Source organism: Pseudophryne corroboree, chromosome 8 (assembly GCF_028390025.1).
Source record: "Pseudophryne corroboree isolate aPseCor3 chromosome 8, aPseCor3.hap2, whole genome shotgun sequence".
Lineage (NCBI taxonomy): Eukaryota > Metazoa > Chordata > Amphibia > Anura > Myobatrachidae > Pseudophryne > Pseudophryne corroboree.
This window is the reverse complement of record NC_086451.1, coordinates 285492898-285505425: the sequence shown is the minus strand read 5'-3', so window position 1 is coordinate 285505425 and position 12528 is coordinate 285492898. Positions and strand designations below refer to the sequence as shown.

Sequence of the window (12528 nt, the reverse complement as noted above, 5' to 3'; positions counted from 1 at the left end):
AGCAATTGTGATCACTAAAATACATAGGACAAACATATTGTTATGGTTAATGCTTAAACATTGTTTTAAAGGAAAATAAAGAAACTATGAGCAGACTAGATAAATATGTGCAATATTTTATCCTAACAAAATACAGATTATATTTTGATGTGTTTTCCTTGCCTTCAGGTCCATAATCATAGTATGCCAGGACCACTACATATCCTTTAGTTGATGGGGAGTTGTCCCATTCTGTTTGCAGTTTGGCTGTAGATTTTGGCTTCATGTTCTCAAATATACAGACAGGTTGGTGCCATGCATTTGTCTTTATTGCCCAGCCCATTTCTTTTTCTGTATTTATTTTTACTTAAATAGATTAGCCTCCTTTCCCCAGCTAACACTCTGTTAGGATCCCATATTCCAGACCAGTGCAGTTGCGAAGAAACTGAAACCTTTCTCTGAAGGTAAGACCGTTTATAACACTATTTCAATGCAAATATAATGATTTGTTCTACCAGCAAAGATTGGTACACCAGGGATCTCTGCAGGAAGAATGGATTTAGCTGCAGCCAGCATGCATGTCGTGGCCATTGGAGTGGATTCCTGGCATGGCAGGCTTGGGAATGATCATATAAAAGGGTCCAGTACAATGAGCCAAGAGGATAAAGCAAAGAGTAGTGGTTTACAAGCTGAAGTCATATCGTGCCAAAGGATGTAGTGAGAAGCAAGTAAGAGAAAAGATAGTACACACTACAACACAATAATATTGGATCATTATAGTGCATTCTGCTTGTTTGTCATAATATAGTTGGAATATAGCAACAATGATTTCTTTATCCTTTGTCCTCCCTGATTATGAATAAATGAAATAGAAGAAAAACAACATAGTATAATACTGCTTGAAAACAGATGTCTACCCAGTGATTCACTCATCATTCCAAAGCATATGAATGTAGACAAAAACCTTTGATAGTGATTCAATATCAACATGCAAGAAAGTAGCCCTATTCATAATATGCTTATAGTATCAATGCTTGAGATCAGATTATATTGACACAGGGTTCAGCTGGGACGGTTGAGTCTGTATATGCTATTCCTAAAACAAATGTTACATAAAAACCAGTATAAATCCTTAATAAACAATTTAGGATCAAATTCTACATTTAGGGGTCTATTTACTAAGCCTTGGATGGAGATAAAGTCGCTAGAGATAAAGTACCAGCCAATCAGCTCCTAACTGTCATTTTTTCAAACACAGTCTGTGACATGACAGTTAGGAGCGGATTGGCTGGGACTTTATCTCCATTGACTTTATCTCCATCTAAGGCTTAGTAAATAGACCCCTTAATCTCTTTGGGTGCAATGTTTTCCATCTATGCATTACATCTCAGATTTGGCTAGCTGTACATCAGGGTGTGGTATATTTTGTCAACATTCATGAGAATGTTGACATGGTCATAATGTCGACATTGACCATGTTGACATTCATCATGTTGAAGCTTGTGAAATGTTGATGTGATTACAGTTTCGACAAAAAGGTTCCTGGTGGTCCAGTGGTGACTTACCTAGTATGGCGGCTCTGGCAGCTCCAGCAGTGTCTTCAGGCTCTAGCAGTGACGTCGTAATGACTTGCTGGTGAGTATGCCTAACCCCTAACCCTCCTTCTAGTGTCTAACCTTCCCTCCCATAGCTTAACCCTAACCCTTCCTTGACATAGCCTAACCCTCCACTGCTACAGTCTAACCCTAAGCCTCCAGTCCCTGCAGATTGTCAGCATTTCACATGTCGACAGTGCAATATGTTGACATTTTGCAGATGCTGACATGTTAAATTTTGACATTTCAGCAATGTCTACATCATAACTGTTGACATTGTGTTGTCAACATTATGAATGTCGACCTTTTTACTGTATCACAATCCCTATCTCTGCAATTTACTTGTATGTGTGGATTACCCAAAACCTTTGTACATTGAATGGAACAATTATGTTTTTGTTTTGTTTTTTTGAAATGTGTAAGTAACATTATCCAAGCCTTTATGTTCCTAAAATGATTACTTAAGTGTGTTTTTAAGGGTCTAACTATGTAAAATAAGCCACTTATACATTTTACTGATTATAGGCCATTATTTGTATTACATTAAATAAATTCTATAATTTTATATTGTTTTCCATCTACTGTAAACTCATGAAACTTACTGACATTACTTCTTAAATTTCTCATACAATGCATAAGCCACGTCTCTGAAACCCTGTTACTGTATACGCGTTTGTTTCTTTCCATAGTTGTAAATGTACTTCGTACAGGACTATTTTTCAAGATATTGGCTTTGTAGTATATGGAATTAGGTTGAGATGGCAGCCATTAAGAATGGGATTTTTAAAGACTATTGGCCAATACTTCTTGAAAATATGTTTACATTTTTTATGGTATGAACCAAACCCTGTAATGAATTACCATTCATACCATGGGAACGGTATGAAATACCTCCAATCAAAATCCCGACAGCAATTGACCGACGGTCAAAATCTCGACAAGGTCAAAATCCTGACATGGAAAAAATACTGACATTTAAAATACAGACAAGGTCAAAATACCGACATGTAAAATGCCGACAGGTCAAAATAACGACATGCGGTTTTATTGTGTTTTTGTATGTCGACATAGATCAACATGGACACCATATAAGTGTACCGTGTCCCCTCGCATGGCTCGCTGTACTCGCCATACTTCGGGCACGGTACACTATTATATTTCCCCTTCAGGTCCACTGGGATGGTAAAGTATGGACAAGTCAGTTTCAATAAAAAAAATCATGAAAAACGCAGGTCGGCATTTTGACCTGTCGGCATTTTACATGTCGGTATTTTGACCTTGTCTGTATTTTAAATGTCGGTATTTTAAATGTCGGTATTTTGTCCATGTCGGGATTTTGACCTTATTGGGATTTTGACCGTCGGTCAATTGCTGACGGGATTTCGACCATCGGGATTTTGATTGGAGGTAAATTGACCTACCATACTTATTTCCATCATTATTTTGTTTTACCTTCTTCCTAATTTCTATTTTTAAAGATCATCATGTTCTCTTTTAATATATTGGTTTTGCCTTGTCAGAAACTTTTCTTATATTGTTTGAGAAATTGTCTGCTCATTTCTTCAATTTGCTCTTAACATTCCTGTGCGATTTCTTTTTAGGGGTATATGCAATTGCGGTCGAATTCCCGAAATTGTCGAATTTCGGGAATTTTTCGCCCAAAAAAAATATTCGACAATGCAATTCAGTACTTTCTGACAAAAAAACGGACTTTCAAAATTCGACTTTTTGAAATTCGACTTTTGACAAATTCGACTTTTTTGCAATGATACACATGCTGCAATTCGACCAAAGCCTATTCAATGGAAGTTTGGAAATTCGACAACAGTGCTTTTAGACAGTAAATTCGTCATTTTCAATCCGCCACACTTTGGAGGGTGAAACTAATAAAAAAAATTTAAAACATGTTTTTTTTTGTGTTTTTTTTTCTTGGTAATATCATATCTATTTATATTAGAAGGGATTAGGTACTTAGTTTGTCTTTTTTGGAGGCACAAGTATTATTTATATATTTTTAAAAATAATATTCTTTTTTTTTTTTTGATGGAATGGTAAAATCCCTGAAAAAAATGGCGTGGGGTCCCCCCTCCAAAGCATAACCAGCCTCGGGCTCTTCGAGCTGGTCCTGGTTCTAAAAATGCGGGGGAAAAATTGACAGGGGTTCCCCCGTATTTTTAAAACCAGCACCGGGCTCTGCGCCTGATGCTGGTGCAAAAAATACGGGGGACAAAAAGAGTAGGGGTCCCCCGTATTTTATACACCAGCATCGGGCTCCACTAGCTGGACAGATAATGCCACAGCCGGGGGTCACTTTTATACAGCGCCCTGCGGCCGTGGCATTAAATATCCAACTAGTCACCCCTGGCCGGGGTACCCTGGGGGAGTGGGGACCCCTTCAATCAAGGGGTCCCCCCTCCAGCCACCCAAGGGCCAGGGGTGAAGCCCGAGGCTGTCCCCCCCATCCAATGGGCTGCGGATGGGAGGCTGATAGCCTTGTGAAAAATGTCAGAATATTGTTTTTTCCAGTAGTACTACAAGTCCCAGCAAGCCTTCCCCGCAAGCTGGTACTTGGAGAACCACAAGTACCAGCATGCGGGAGAAAAACGGGCCCGCTGGTTCCTGTAGTTCTACTGGAAAAAAAATACCCAAATAAAAACAGGAGACCGACTCCGTGAAAGTAAAACTTTATTTCATACGTCGACACACACATACTTACCTATGTTCACACGCCGACATCGGTCCTCTTCTCCAAGTAGAATCCAGGGGTACCTGAAAAGAAAAGATAAATACACTCACCTCATCCATGGTCCAGAGGTAAATCCACGAACTTGTCAAAAAAACAAACCGGACACCCGTACCACACGGACTGAAAGGGGTCCCATGTTGACACATGGGACACCTTTCCACAAATGCAGAGAGACCCCCTCGTGACAGCTGTCACTGAAAGGTCTCGTAAGCCAATCAGCGAGCGCAACGTCCTTGCACTCTGCTGATTGGCTCTGTGCGCTTCTGAGCTGACAGCGCATCGCAAAGCCTCTCCATTATATTCAATGGTGGGAACTTTGTGGCTAGCGATGGGGTCACCCGCCGGTCAGCGGCTGACCGTGGGTAACCCCACCGCTGACGGCAAAGTTCCCACCATTGAAAGTAATGGGAGAGGCTTTGCGATGCGCTGTCTGAGGTCACACGCGCACAGCCAATCAGGTGAGCGCCACGGAAGTAGCGCTTCCTGATTGGCTGAAGGGTCCTCAGTGACAGGAGTCACGTGGTGTCCCGGCATTCGGGGAAAGGAGTCTGATATGTAAACATGGGACCCCTTTCAGTCCGCTGGTACGGGTGTTCGTGTTTTTTTTTTTTAACAAGTACGTGGATTATCTCCCGGACACTGGATTGAGGTGAGTCTAATTTTTTTCACAGGTACCTCGGATCGTCGGAGACTGTGGCAGTCGGCGTGTCAACATAGGTAAGTATGTGTGTGTCGGCAGTGTGTAATAAAGTTGTACTTGTCACGGTGTCGGTCTCCTGTTTTTATTTGGGTATTTTTGTTCCAGTAGTACTACAGGTACCAGCGGGCCCGTTTTTCTCCCGCATGCTGGTACTTGTGGTTCTCCAAGTACCAGCTTGCGGGGGAGGCTTGCTGGGACTTGTAGTACTACTGGAAAAAACAATATTCTGACATTTTTCACAAGGCTATCAGCCTCCCATCCGCAGCCCATTGGATGGGGGGGGACAGCCTCGGCTTCACCCCTGGCCCTTGGGTGGCTGGGGGGGGGGACCCCTTGATTGAAGGGGTCCCCACTCCCCCAGGGTACCCCGGCCAGGGGTGACTAGTTGGATATTTAATGCCACGGCCGCACGGCGCTGTATAAAAGTGACCCCCGGCTGTGGCATTATCTGTCCAGCTAGTGGAGCCCGATGCTGGTGTATAAAATACGGGGGACCCCTACTCTTTTTGTCCCCCGTATTTTTTGCACCAGCATCAGGTGCAGAGCCCGGTGCTGGTTTTAAAAATACGGGGGATCCCCTGTCAATTTTAACCCCGCATTTTTAGAACCAGGACCAGCTCGAAGAGCCCGAGGCTGGTTATGCTTTGGAGGGGGGACCCCACGCCATTTTTTCCGGGTTTTTCCCATTTTTTCCCGTTTTTTTAATTCGCGGCAAAATCCGGCAAATCGGCCGTTTTTCGCCCGCGGGACTGTCGAATCCGTTTTTCATTGAATATGGTGAATTCCGGCAGCCACCTGCCAGAATTCACCTGTCGAATTGTGTCGATTTAAAAAACGGCGATAATTTGCCGCGATTCGCCGTGAATTGCATATACCCCTTAGTGTTTTAAATTGCTGAAAGAGGGTTCAATGAGTCAACTGTCATGGTGTTCACGGCTTTTACAGTTGTTCAAATCTGTAGTTTTTTTGTTAGCTTTTAGTACAGATTTCAGAATCTTTTATGTATTTTTCTTTTTTTTTTTTCCATAATAAATTTTTATTGGTTCAAACAGAAATAGTGTATAACAAACTGTACACACATTGGTACATAAAATTTCACGGTGTCACAAAGAAAGAATCACAGGGCCCGATTCAGACCTGATCACTGCTGTGTGTTTTTGCACAGCGGGCGATCAGGTAATAACTTTACATGCGTATGCACCACAATGCGCACACGCGTCGGCCAATAACAATGGGCATCACAGGGCAGTGAAAGGATGGTGCGAAAAATTCAGTTGCACAGGCGTTCGCAAGGTGATTGACAGGAAGAGGCCATTTGTGGGTGGTAACTGATCGTTTACTGGGAGTGTCTGGAAAAACGCAGGCGTTCCGAAGCGGTTTCAGGGAAGGTGTATGACGTCAGCTCCTGACTAGATCAGGAAGTACTTTTAGCATTGTAGGAGTAAGTCCTGGGCTGCGCACACACTGCACACACTGAGGGTCTAATTCAGACCTGGTCGCACGCAGGCTATTTTTTGCACTGCTGTGACCAGGTAATCGCCACCTACAGGGGAGGGGGGAATCGCTGTGCGATCGGCTCTGCAGTCAGCTGCACAAACAAAAGTTTCTGCACAGCCCAGGACTTTCTTAGCCACTGCGATGATCCTGGAAGAAGCTGACATCAAGAACCCTCCCTGGAAACGGCCGGGCACGCCTCCGTTTTCCTGGACACTCCCTGAAAACGGTGAGTTGACATTCCTGGATGGCCTCTTCCTGTCAATCTTCTTGCGTTTGCTGCTGCAAATGCTCTCTTCGTTAGTTCCGTCGCTCAGTGGCGACGGCCTTCGCCAGCGACCGACGCACCTGCGCATTGCGACCCACACACATGCGCTGTTCAGACTCGACTGCACGGCTGTGAAAAAAGGCAGCGTGCGATTGGGTCTGAATGACCCCCTGAGTGAGGTGTGAATGGATTTGCATCTGCCCGCATGTGATCGCACACTTGCACAGGTGAATTTCCACTCCCCCTTGGGTGGCGACTATCCGATTGCAGGGCAGCAACATTAGCAGCACAGTGATCAGGTCTGAATCCCTGCCATAGGTATAACATTCAATGTGAAACCGAACATAAAGAGAATCTAACAATCAGAGAGAGGGAAGAGACAAAAGGGCAGGACATAGACATACAGGGGAAGACAAAGGGAGTACATCAAGAATACCAACTGTGATATGCAAATTATGACAAAGTCAACTCAGTTCAAGAGTCTGAATCGTCTCCAGATGAATTCAGAACAGTCAAATCTACAGGTTCACTGTATATTGTGAGCTGTCCATGACTTTCCCTGTATACATTCCACTTAAACCACTTCATACAGTATGTATTGATGTTGGCTGTTTCAAATAGGTAATGTTTATGGGTCTTATTCACAATAAGTCATATATTAGGAACAGAAGCCGACTTCCACATTTGAGCAATGGCAGCTTTGGTGGATAGCAAAATATGACCTAGAATCGCCACAGAGCAGTGGCTGGGGAGAGTGATGAAATAAAGCAACTAGAGGGTCAGCCATGTCCAATACATCATTTATAAGAGATAATACTTCAGACCAGAGTGGCCTCAGAATTGGACATTCCCATTATATATGTTAGATAGTCCCTATGCAACCACAATTTCTCCAGGTAGTGGGCTATATACTATGTTGCTGCTCCGGTGTAAAATACGCCCTCTGACAAAGCTTGTAAAACATCTCAGAATGGCTTAAACATTTGGACATTTTAAAACAAGTGTGAGAGATAGAGTCTCATTCATCATCTCAAAGTGCTGTAGCCAAGTCCCTTTCCCACTTAATGTGAGCCAGTAGTTTCCCGCGTGTAAGGTTCAACACTATATACTGATACCACTTCGTTATACCTCCTCTGTGATGAGGAGACGTCAGTCTAGAATGCAACAATTTAGGGAAGTGGGGGATACCAGGTGCTCTTCCAAGATATGATTGTAACCAATGACGTAGCTGCAAGTACTTGAAAAATACATGTTTAGGGACATTAATTTGCGTTTGTAGTTAGGAAAAGGAAGCTAAGGTTCTCGAGAAACCCAACTCAGTCCATAAGTCAAGTTTCAAGTCAGGGATGAGCCATGCAATAGTTAGAAAAGAGAGGTCTGGAGCAGGAAACTGTATATCATATCAGTAAAAACAATCTTGTGCCATACAATAAAAGTGATTCTAATCGCAGCGCCCGGATCACACCATATAAATACAGCTTGTGGCGGGAGCCATATCAGATCCGAAAGAACTAAAGAACTCACAAAGGAATGTTCAATCAACACCCAAGGTTTTGGTGATTGGCACGCCTTCAAATCTCTAACCTGACTGATTATACAGGCTGACTGGTATCTGTCAAGGTCAGCATAGGCCACACCTCCCACTGTCTTTGGGAGGACAAGTGTCTGGTGCACTATCCAGGGCCTTGTTCCTTTCCAAATATATTGAGATAGGATCTTATTAAATTTATTGCTGAGAGACTTTGGAAAGGGTCTAGGTATTGCACGAAAGAGGTACATGAGTTTATGAAGCAGAATCATCTTAGCAGGTGCAACTCGCCCCAATCACGATATCTCATGTATTAACCATTCTTTAACCAGTTTCTCAAAGGAGTTTAGCAATAAATTATATCTCTAGATAAGTGAACACCCAAGTATTTAATAGACTTAGTTTGCATATCTATATCTATCTTTGAGTAGTTTAAGAATCAGCTCTGGGACATTAAACAGAAGAGCTTCAGTCTTAGATTTATTTAATTTGTAGAAAGAGATACAGATGTAGCCACCTTTATCTTGAGTGGCCGCGGCGGTTGTCCCGTTCGACCATACGCAGTGCACTGTGGCGTAGCGAGGCGCGCATAGCCACAGAGAGGCTATCTAATCGCACGGAGACAGACATTTGACGTTTGGCGTTACCTTTACGTGTAATACCTGCGATCAGCCACCAGATGTCGCTTTTTACAATCACCACTGCGCATGCGTGTGGTCTCCCGTAAAATACAATACTGACATACATAATAAGGACTACTTTACTAAGGCGTCTCATTACGCTGCATACAGCAAATACTGTACTCATTACGCTGCATTATTTAATACAGTACTGTACAGTATATACAGTACGACACCGACGCAAATACAGTAGTACAGCATACAGTATATGATCCATCTACAATACTTTATGAATACTGTATGTGAGCGTCCGAGTCCCGCAGACAAAACACAGTACTGTAAAACCAGTAGTGTACACTGTCGCAAATGGATGTGTGTTACAAGTTCACTATTGCCTCTCAAGATTAGGAATTTTCTACAGTATGTTATCGTCTTAATCCCGTAGCCATTACAGCATAATCAAAACCAACGGATTTATACATTTGTCTGCGGCGAAGTGGTGAAGTGTTTCGCTTCCTATACTCAGAGTCCAGGGTTCGATTCCTTAAGTACTAATGCATGTTACTGTAGTTTTTTTCACACTTTATTATTTTTTTTATTCACCCCCACCTCGTGGCAGGCAGCAGTTGGGTATGGAATGAGAAATGGCATAAGCTGTGCAGGCTACGGGGCGATGCTGAAGGAGCGTCACAATCCCCTAGCCAAAATACACAGATACTGTAAGCGTATACTGTAAGATACTGTAAGCGTGAGATACTGTATTGAGCTAGGGGATTGTGACGCTCCTTCAGCATTGCCCCCTGAACTGTGAAATGTACAGTATGCCATATTGTATCTCACTACATATCCGAGCGCTGCCACGTGCTGGGAGTTCACGGTCGGCGGCCATTTTGTCAGGTTGCTAAGCGATCCAGCTCGGTATACCGTAATGTGCATAGACCTCGCTTATCCCAATGTAATTGAGCTAGGGGATTGTGACGCTCCTTCAGCATCGCCCCGTAGCCTGCACAGCTTATGCCATTTCTCATTCCATACCCAACTGCTGCCTGCCACGAGGTGGGGGTTCAGGAGGTGGGGGTTCATGGGTAGTGGTCGTTTTGACAGTGTGCTATGCGATTGAGTCCGGTGTACCGTAATACTGTATGCAATCCTACAGTAGCTTATCCCTCCCCTGTGTATTTTGGCTAGGGGATTGTGACGCTCCTTCAGCATTGCCCCCTGAACTGTGAAATGTATGCCATATTGTATCTCACTACATATCCGAGCGCTGCCACGTGCTGGGAGTTCACGGTCGGCGGCCATTTTGTCAGGTTGCTAAGCGATCCAGCTCGGTATACCGTAATGTGCATAGACCTCGCTTATCCCAATGTAATTGAGCTAGGGGATTGTGACGCTCCTTCAGCATTGCCCCCTGAACTGTGAAATGTATGCCATATTGTATCTCACTACATATCCGAGCGCTGCCACGTGCTGGGGGTTCACGGTCGGTGGCCATTTTTAGTGTGCATAGAACTCGCTTATCCACATAGGCCCCTGTGTTTTTAACTACTATATTGAGATGCACATTTCTAGGCCTACAGTATTTAATATACAGTAAGCAGCATTGTTGTTAGGCAATAATTGAAGAATTTACATACAGTACTGACATGTACTGTATGTAATGCTTGTACATCATGTCAGTCGACCCTTATGCTGTACACTACTGTAAGTCTCACAGGGCCCATGCACTTCCAAGGAGGGTTATTTACTGTACTGTATCTGTTTCATACAGGAAACTAATTGCAGTCCATAACACTGAAGTTGTATTTTCAGTACTGTACAGTATACAATACTTAAATTTGAACATCAGGTACTGGATAGTAAACATGTACAGTATTAACTTCTATCATAAAACTCTTATGCATTTTCAGATGTGTAAATTTTAGACTACAGTATTCACAAATGTTTTCTCTCCATACAGGAATTATAGTTGGACAACATGCCAGTAACTATCAACAAAACGATGAGCAAGATAATCGCCAACATGAAAAAAGAAAATAAAACCATCAAAGAGATCCATGCATGGCTCAAGGAAAGTGGCATTATAGTCACTTTAGAAACAGTGCGCTATCATGCATTCGAGAGAACAACGCCCAGATTTGTATTTCCTACAAAATGCACATGGTACGTACTGTACACTACTGTAATGTTTAAATGACTTGCTTTATACCATAAACAATTTTTTTGAAATAAAATAAAAACTTCATCAATTGTAACTGTGATTGTGCTGTTCATGAATTCATATTTTTCATACTGTATTGTACTGTAGGAGAGTGCAACAAATTGTGGAGGAACTAACTCGTGAGGATGATGAGCGTACTGCTCTGCAAATAAAACGAATTCTCCATTCCAAGTATGACCTGGACATATCGGCCACCAGCATCAGAAGGATGCGACGGAAAATGGGATGGACCTTTGGCGCAACAAGGTAAAATACTGAAAGCAGTATAAACCATACAGTAAATGCACTGTTAATAATCCCTTGATACGTGATATAATAATGCCATAAATCATTATACAGAGTGTGTACTTTATACTATATACAGTATGTGTGTGTGTATATACTGTATATACAGTATTCTATCCCAAAAGAGATACCTACTGTATAGGCACTCAGAGACAGCAATGAAGCATTGCCGGCTTATTGTGATGATTACATACTGTATACTGTGTTTGTGTGTATGTACAGTATGTATATATATATTACTCTGTATGTAACTTAATGTACTGTATGTACAGTTTAATGTATACAGTAGGTATATAATACAGTATACTGCACATACAGTCTACTGTATATACAGTAATCTGTAAATCTGTAATTTCATAACTGTATCTGATTTCATTATTTTTGGCTCTTCACAGGATATCTCCAATGATAAGAGATGTGAATAAAGAAAAGAGAGTGGAACAGGCACGGCGATGGATTGAGAGTGGTGAAACATTTGATGATGTCATTTTCACAGATGAATCGTCTGTTGCCCTTGAGCGGTTCTCCAGAATGTCATTCAGGAAACGTAACCATATCTCTTTAAAACCACGCCCAAAGCATCCATTGAAAATCCATGTATGGGGAGGCATATCACGATTAGGAGCTGGTCCCCTATTATTTTTCGAAGGTACAGTACAGTACTATACTTTATTCTGTGCCTGTGTTCTGTAAAAATACATGTTGTACTGTAGAGTACGTGTAACTGCACAATAAAAGGAGTTGCTTATTAATGAACAACATTTTTTGATTTCTGTAGGAATCATGGATAAGAAATATTTCCAAGAAACAATAGTAGAGAAATGTATGGTGCCATTTGTGAATAAATATTACCCAACTCACCATAGGATATTCCAAGACAATGATCCTAAACACTCCGCCTCAGCCAAATTTATGGAAGAGAAAGGTATGAATTGGGAACGCACACCACCAGAGTGAGTATTATTTCAACAGTGTACAAGTAAAATTTTGGATAGCACTCTAGTACTGTAAAAAAAAATTTTGTTTAATAAACAGTACAATATTGTATGTTTAATTTTCTCTATTTACTGTAATGTAATTAATTTTTTCTAT

The 12528-nt window shown here is 42.1% G+C and overlaps 1 long non-coding RNA gene across 1 annotated transcript; it reads left to right on the top strand.

Moving 5' to 3' along the window:
* The first annotated feature begins 388 nt into the window (after window positions 1–388).
* Window positions 389–11388, top strand: LOC134947721 (uncharacterized). Its single transcript, XR_010182724.1, has 4 exons — window positions 389–443; window positions 1505–1614; window positions 10891–11093; window positions 11239–11388. It is a non-coding gene; the product is annotated as an uncharacterized LOC134947721 (long non-coding RNA).
* The last annotated feature ends 1140 nt before the right edge of the window (window positions 11389–12528 follow it).